Source organism: Dama dama, chromosome 31 (assembly GCF_033118175.1).
Source record: "Dama dama isolate Ldn47 chromosome 31, ASM3311817v1, whole genome shotgun sequence".
Lineage (NCBI taxonomy): Eukaryota > Metazoa > Chordata > Mammalia > Artiodactyla > Cervidae > Dama > Dama dama.
The window spans coordinates 49,855,412-49,864,252 of record NC_083711.1 but is presented as its reverse complement, the minus strand read 5'-3'; the positions used below and the strand labels follow the sequence as shown (position 1 = coordinate 49,864,252).

General features: G+C 41.4%; 1 pseudogene; it reads left to right on the top strand.

Moving 5' to 3' along the window:
• Positions 1 to 783: 783 nt before the first annotated feature.
• On the top strand, positions 784 to 1,096 carry LOC133050213 (ubiquitin-related modifier 1-like; annotated as a pseudogene).
• Positions 1,097 to 8,841: the final 7,745 nt, after the last annotated feature.

The following is an 8,841-nucleotide window of genomic DNA, read 5'->3' as shown; positions in this document are numbered from 1 at the left end:
AAATAAGCAAGAATCGGAACATAAATGGAACCAAGACAGAGCTAAAAAACATACACACTTGCTAGCTGAACTATATAATAGAGAGGTCAAAGGCCTTTCAAGATACATAGAACCCTGTTTTGACATGCCCTAATCTGGCAGGGATGGTGGGACATGGTAATTTATATTAATGTTGCCCTTTTTATATTCCAAGTGCACAATTGTGATGGAGATAGCATATAGTTGCTGTCACACTATGCGGCCTGTGTACAGAGTCCTATCAAAAGACAAGGAAGAAGTAAAGAAATAAAACTCAATTTTGTTTCCCTGCCTCAGAAAAAACAACTCCTTGGACCAACTTAAATATGGAAACCTAGAGAGACAAGCTTAAAGTAGTGATTTGCGTGGGTGCCAATCAGAAGAGTCAAATATCTTCATTTATTTTAAATACTCTTTATCATTCAGGAATAATTCACCAATCATCAATAGAAATCACTCTACAAAGTTGGTATATTAAAGAATTGTTGTTAGAGTGTGTGTAGGTTGCCATGCAAGCAAGCAATTTGTCCATGTGATCAAAGCCACTTGGAAAATGCTGAGTTAGGAAAGCTGGGTACCAATTTGGCAAACATAAAAAGGTGTCCCCTGGAACCTGAAAGAGACAATATTATTTTACAGTTTTAAAGGAAAAAAGTATTTACCACATAAAGTTCAATTTGCTTGGAGTATGTGATCATACAGGCTCAGGGATATGGAAGAGACGAGAAGAGATGGGGAGTTTCCTGTGAGTTCTGCTTCCTCAACATGGTGGTACCCTTGTCAGTGGAGGTGGAGTTCGGAGGCAGTGTGGCAATCCTGTTCAACAGTGTGGAGAAGCATCAAGTCACCTTACCTGGACAGGAGGCACCCTGGGACATCCCGAACCTCCTAGTCTGGATCAAGAAGAATTTGCTAAAAGAGCAGAGTGGCCAGAGCTGTTTTTCCAAGGCAACAGCTATTCATCCCTGCAGGCAGGGATTCTGGGGTGCTGATTAACGATGCTGACTGGGAACTGCTGAACTACCAGCTTCAGGACCAGGACAGCGTCCTCGTCATCTCCACACTGCATGGTGGCTAAGGGCCACTCTCTGTGTCTGGGCCCCCTGGGGGTGGCGAGAACAGAACTATCAGACGTCCCCTGGGGCCCTTGGCTGCCTTCCCACTCTGTCCCCTGAGCTCCCTCCAGGCAGAGAAAAGAGTCCAGGTGCTAAAAATGAGACTTTCTCAGGCACGTGAGCAAGGGAAGGCAGGCCGGCTGGCAGGTGCCTGGGCCGGGCACTCCTCCCAGCAGCTAAGGTGGGGGAGGGTGCCCCTCAACATGGCAGGAGTGGAGGGGGTCTGTGTGGCCCGGGGACCCAGCTCTTCCCTGCTTATGTGTCCCTGACTTACCGCTGATAAGGCACGGCGGCTCCTGGGCCACGGTGCCTTCCTGGGAAAGATGAATGAACCTCAATAGCGAATGGCAGGCACCTCCTTTCTCAAAAATTGGAAACTGAAGCCTCCATCTCAGTTTCCCTGTCTGGACAGCAGAGGTCTCTGCCTGTCCCCCGCTGATATTGTTATGGAACCCCGGCTGGGGTCCCTTATTCAGTGCTCACCATCCCCCCAAGCACACACACAGCAGGTGCGCCTCCAACAACACCCCTCCTCCTGCTCCACCATCCACAGCCCTTAGCCCTGGCCAGCCTCTCCACACGTGGGCCACCAGATGGGCTCCTGAAATCCTCCCCCTGGCAGAAGGCTGCCTACATGCAGCTCATTCCACTGGGGATAAAGAGCAGGAGGGTGTACACCTAGACCTTGAACTGGTAAACGGAGGCGTGAGGTGGGGAATTCAGTTGTGCCTCAGTCTCCACCCCAAATTTTTATAGTATCTGAAAATTGAGGGGGCTTCCCATGGCTCAGGCAGTAAAGAATCTGCCTGCAATGCAGGAGACGTGAGTTTGATCCCTGGGTCAGGAAGATCCCCTGGAGAAGGGAATGGCTACCACTCCAGTATTCTTGCCTGGAGAATTCCTTGGCCAGAGAGGCCTAGCGGGCTACAGTCCATGGGGTTGCAAAGAGTCGGACACGACTGAGTGACTTAACACACACAAAAGAGATGGGATAGTGATGAAATACAAATTCTCACCTCATTTTCATATATAATGAGTTTTATACATGCTACCCAATAGATCTGGATTCAAGATTCAAATCAAATGCTGTCACAAAGTGATTGGGAAGAGATTTGCAGCTAAGCATTTGAATAACCCATACCAGTCTGTTTAGTGATGCTTTCATCCTCCACCTTCACCACAAAGTGCTAATAAATGGGAGAACAGAGAGCACATGGCCCCTATTACTCCCAAACAGATCTTACTTTGGGTTTCTTTAACCCAGTGGCAGTCCCATCCTCAGAGTCCGGACGCCTGAATCAACTCTGATTCTCCTCTGCCTTCCCATTCCCTCTCCTCATTCCAGTTAGTGGCCATACTCTGTGCCTTCTACCCAAGCCATGTTTCTGGCGTGAATCTTCTGTTTGTGTCTCATATCTCTTCACTTGACTTAACTATAGTGTTACAGTGTTAGTCACCCAGTTGTGCCCGACTCTTTGCGACCCCATGGGTTCAGCCCACCAGGCTCCTCTGTCCATGGGATTTTCCAGGCCAGGATACTGGAGTGGATTGCTATTTCCTTCTCCAGGGGATCTTCCCAACCCAGGGATCGAACCCGGGTCTCCTGCTCTACAGGCAGATTCTTTACCGACTGAGTTACAAGGGAAGCCAACTTAACTATGATACCCCCATTGAATGTCCCTAGCTTTTGCTTCACTCTCTACATAACTAATGTTATGCGTTGTGACCACAGTGATCTATAACCCTAGCTTTTTAAAGAGGCAGGTAAGGAATACCTCGGCAGTCCAGCAGTTAAGACTCTGTGCTTCCACTTCAGGGCACATGGGCTTGATCCCTGGTCAGGGAACTAAGAATTCACGTGCCACACAACACAGTCAAAAAAAAAAAAAAAAACTGGAATTGCCAATCAAAATAAAAAGGGGAAGACCCAAATAATTGTATAAAAATAAAATTAAAAAGTAAAGAAACAGGTAAATTTACTTTTCATCTCTCTTATAGCAGAAAGTGGAGCAGTTGCACACCAATTTACAAACTTGAGACTGAAGTAAAGTAAAAAAAAATAAACTCCAATTCTGTTTCCCTGCATCAGTAACACTCTATGAAACCAACTGCTTGGACCAACTTAAGTATAGAAACCTAGGGAGTAAAAGGCAAGCTTAAAGCGGCAGTTAGTATGGGTGCTAATCAGAGGATGTCTGCCTCGCTCGGTCTGAAATACGTCCTAAGAAGTATTGAAAGGAAGGAATATGAATAGTGCATCTCAGCACCCTGCTCTTGATCTACAGCAGCTCAGTGATTTTCATGTCTCTGCATCTCCTTGGATAACCTTATGGAAAACCCAACAAGGAGCCAACAGAAAATGAGTAATGGTGTGGTGACTCAGACAAGAGCAAGATGTCTCCGAATGAAAGAAAACAGTGTGTTCCAACCACAGGAATCATCATAAGAGCCAAAAGGCAGACTTGAGGCAGCACATCTGCCAACCACAAAAAACTTTCCGCAGGTTGCAACTGGATTAAACTAGTGGCTGTCCTGAGTAAAGACTCCAGTGTCAACAGTATGCTACCTTCTCTGATCCCTTAAATATGGTTTCCTTTTGATATATTGTTTAAAAATCCCTTTGTGGCAGGCATTTCCTAAAGCTCTGCTATGTGAGAGGATTATCTATCCATTGCAGGAGGGTCTGTACATTCACAATAGCTTTTCAGCTGTTGGGATGGACTTGTGATACATCATGCTGACTTCCAACTCATGGAAGTTGGGTAAATAGATAAAGATAAATAGATATCTCTATTTCTCTGCTTGCTTATTAACATAATCCACATCTTAGAGGGCTACTAATATTCCCAGAAAAAACTTACACGGGTATCCCCGGCTTTTCAAAAGTTTGGTTTACCCCACTTTGCTTTCACGAAAGACCTATGTTAGTACGTATTTTCACTGACCAAAAGAAATCCCAAGAGGATTTTGCTTTTATGGAAAAAGGCAAAAGATGAAAATAGCATTCAGTGTTTATTTTGCAGAAGCTGTTATAGAGACAGAGAGCACCCGAGCCACGAGAGTGGCCCCACCAAGCTCCTTCCCTGGGAACTACACTCAACATCTCAGCATCAGGCCACTGACCGTAGCTTTGAACTCTGTGAGCATCTGTGCTTTCTCCCCACTTATTTTGTGTATCCGTTAGCAAGGTGTGTCCTCAGATAACTCTTTATTTGCTTCATGCCATTTCAGCTTACCAAAACATTTCATAGAAACACTGTACTTTAAGGAAGCAGGGGAAACCTATATTTCTTGGCTTTCCTTACTAGTAGGTAATGGCAGCCACCATAATATAGTTCTGGTCAATAAAGTGTAAGCTGAAGTCATTGGGTGGAGCTCCTAGAAAAACCTGTTAAAGAATCATCTGACGTACACCTTTGTGCTCTTTCTCAGTTTTTATTTCTCATTCCTGAAATGTGGACAACAGCTAGAGCCATCATCTTGCAACCATGAAAGAAACCCAGGAGAATAATAAAGACTTCAACCCCAATAGCCTCACACTGCTGAACAAACACCAGCAACCATCTATCTCTGGGTTTCTTGTTACATGAGAAAATAAAACATTATTTAATTAATAACATTCTGCTTACTATTAAATGCACTTAATCAGAAAAAAACTGACACAGTAGTTTAAATGGGAAATAACAAGATTAATTAATATTCCATCCATGATCTGTGATGGATCCTTCCTTTTGTCTGTATGTCTGTGTGTCTGTGTGTGTTGCACACTCATATCTACAGTATGCTATGTTAACTCTCAGATGATGTTATGGACTGAATGTTTGTGTTCCCTCAAAATTCATAAGTTGAAGCCCTGCCTCCCAATGTGTTGGCATTTGGAGACTGGGCTTTTAGGAGGTAATTAGGGTGAGAAGGATACAGAGTTGAATGTGTATCCAGGACATCCAATTCTGACATGAGTTCTTTCCATTATCTTGGGAAATTTTACTTAATACTAAATCTCAGTTTCCCTCACTATAAAATGGGAATATTTGGCATTACCTATTAAATGCAATATTTATAAATCTTTAAAGCAGGGCTGGGAAAAGAGTAAACATGCAAAAGAGCTCCTGTTATTAATAATCATGATAATGATGATGACCTGAATTGGATAACGTTTCCTAAACTCATCATAACCAGCAGTGGAAATGACACTCTGGTAGACAGTGAGTGGTGGTCATATTTTAATTTTTTTTTATATATTTTAAATTTTTTAGCAAAAGACAGTGGTTAAAACCTTCGAATTTGGAGTCAGACCTAGAGTCAATGCATCTTCAACACCAATATATACTATGAACTTAAGCAGGTTCTTACTTCTCTAGCAATAATTCTATAAGTATAAGATTCTTAATTTTTACTATAAATAGAGCCTGGTGGAATTAGGTGCATCAAAAAATTCATTCTGCTTCTTATTTAGATGCATCTAGAAATCAGAGAAAATTAAAAGGCAATACCTCTTGTTGAGAAATGAGACAATCAAAACACTACTGACTGATAAAATTTAAGGCAAATTATCCAAATTGAATGAATTAAATTCAAAATAATTTAGGTGTATAAATGGGATAGCTTCTAGAGACAATACTTCAACCATACTTTCCATGTTGCTTTTGTAGATCAAGACAAGCAATCTATGTCTTCAGCTTATTGGCACAAAGGGAGCTCTTCTGGAATCTTCAAAAATATTTATTTGAGGGGTTTTCAGAAGTAACATTACATCTAAGCTAGAAGTGCTGATTAAAGAATGGAACTTTGGCCTGTTTAAGGTGTTATGGTTTTTTAATTTCATAGAATAAAAAAAAAAAGCATGCAGAATAAGTTAATGTATCATAAACTATGGCCTTCCCGCCACTTATGGAAGCAAGCTGTTGTTACCATACCATGGAGGTCCTGTTTGGTAGAAACAAATTTACTTTGTAAATAACTCCTCCCTTTTCCAGGGCTCCAGAGAGATGAGGATTCTTTTTACTAAACAGGTTCTCACATTTCCACTTATGATACAGTGCATTGATTATGCAATAGTATCTCTAATATCAAAGTCAGTCTACCTTTGTTTTTGCTTCTGAATGGTTGTGTTTAATTTTTCACCCCAACCCAGGACAACAAACCCTCTGGATGTAGATCATTCAGTTCTTTTTGAGTCTGTAGATTCAAAGAAAGAAAAAGGACTTACTGTTTAGTATATCTTCAGGTTAAACTTTTGAGTATCTTAATTAGGACATTTATTTTAGCATTGGATTATTTGGCAACCAATTATCAAAGGATGGTTAAAGCGCTAGGTTCAAACAGGCAAAATTGAATCTTCATGTTTTTTTGGATGCTGTCTTTACAAGTAACTTGAATTAAGATTTTAAATTTAAATATACATGTGGGAATGAGACCTAGCAACTCTATGCAGAAAGAAATGGCTACCCACTGAATAACTTTGAAATGATTCTTAACTGTGTTCACTGTACTGACTCACAAGAGCACAGGGAATATATTTCACTCTTCATTTGCTTCTCATGGCTGTATGTAGTCTACTTTTTATAGTAAGCTATAAAGGCTTAAAATAAATATCATCCTTGTCTGTCAAAACCAATAATATAGCTGTCACTTCCAATCTAAGTTTATAAACAAAAGTGTCAATTACCTTAAAAGAAGGAAGGATATTCATAGATGTTTACAAATAACACCAATCCATTTTACTTTGCTCTACGAACCGACTTGATTCACTAGGCAATCTAATCTCAGGTTGTATCAGGACCATTACATAAATTGTTGGAGTCACTCAGAAAGAAAATGAGGGATTAACACTTTTATTTAAAAATTAAGAATTTCATAATGTAGAGGTGCATCAAACTAAGCATGGGGCCCTATTGAGCATATGGCCCTAAGCAAATGCACGGTTCACGCATCCCTGAAGTCAACCCTGAAGGGCATCAGTTCAGTTCAGTCGCTCAGTCATGTCCAACTACTTGCGACCTCATGGACTGCAGAACGCCAAGCCTCCCTGTCCATCACCAACTCCCAGAACTTACTCAAGCTCATGTACATTGAGTCAAGACGCCATCCAACCATCTCATCCTCTAACATTCCCTCCTCCTCCCACCTTCAATCTTTCCCAGCATCACGGTCTTTTCTAGTGAGTCATTCTTCACATCAGGTGGCCAAAGTATTGGAGTTTCAACTTCAGCATCAGTCCTTCCAATGAATATTCAGGACTGATTTCCTTTATATGGACTGGTTGGATCGCCTTGCAGTCCAAGGGACTCTCAAGAGTCTTCTCCAACACCACAGTTCAAAAGCATCAATTTTTCAGTGCACAGCTTTCCTTAGAGTCCAACTCTCACATCCATACATGACTACTGGAAAAACAATAGCTTTGACTAGACAGACCTTTGTTGGCAAAATAATGTCTCTGCTTTTTAATATGCTGTCTAGGTTGATCATATCATTCCTTCTAAGGAGCAAGTGTCTTTTAATTTCATGGCTGCAGTCACCATCTACAGTGATTTTGGAACACCTCCAAAATAAAGTCTGTCACTGTTTCCATTGTTTCCTCATCTATTTGCCATGAACTGATGTGACCAAATGCCGTGATCTTACTTTTCTCAATGTTGAGTTTTAAGCTAATGCTTTTTCACTCTCCTCTTTCACTTTGATCAAGAGGCTTTTCAGTTCCTCTTCACTTTCTGCCATAAGGATGGTGTCATCTGCATATCTGAGGTTATTGATATTTCTTCCAGCACTCTTGATTCCAACTTGTGCTTCATCCAGCCCAGCATTTAGCATGATGTATTCTGCATATAAGTTAAATAAGCAGAGTGACAATATACAGCTTTGACTGTCCCGATTTGGAACCAGTCTGTTGTTCGATGTCTAGTTCTCACTGTTGCTTCTTGACCTGCAGAAAGATTTCTCAGGGGGGCAGTCAGGTGGCCTGGTATTCCCACTTCTTTAAGAATGTTCCACAGTTTTGTAATCCACACATTCAAAGGCATTGGAGTAGTCAATAAAGCAGAAGTAGATGCTTTTCTGGAACTCTCTTGCTTTCTTGATGATCCAGCAGATGCTGGCAATTTGATCTCTGGTTCCTCTGACTTTTCTAAATCCAGCTTGAACATCTGGAATTTCACGGTTCACATACTGTTGAAATCTGCATTGGAGAATTTTAAGCATTACTTTGAACATTAGCGTGTGAGATGATTGTAACTGTGCAGTGTTTTGAACATTCTGTGGCATTGCCTTTCTTTGGAGTTGGAATGAAAACTGATCTTTTCCAGTCCTGTGGCCACTGCTGAGTTTTCCAAATTTGCTGACATGTTGAGTGCAGCACTTTCACAGCATCATCTCTCAGGATTTGAAATAATTCAACTGGAATTCCATCACCTCCACTAGCCTATTTGTAATGATGTTTCCTAATGCCTGCTTGACTTCACATTTCAGGATGTCTGGCTCTAGGTGACTGATCACACCATCATGATTATCTGGGTCCTGAAGATCTTTTTCGTACAGTTCTTCTGTGTGTTCTTGCCACCTCTTCTTAATATCTTCTGCTTCTGTCAGGTTCATACCATTTCTGTCCTTTTTTTAGCCCATCTTTGCATGAAATGTTCCCTTGGTATCTCTAATTTTCTTGAAGAGATCTCTAGTCTTTCCCATTTTATTGTTTTCCTCTATTTCTTTGCAC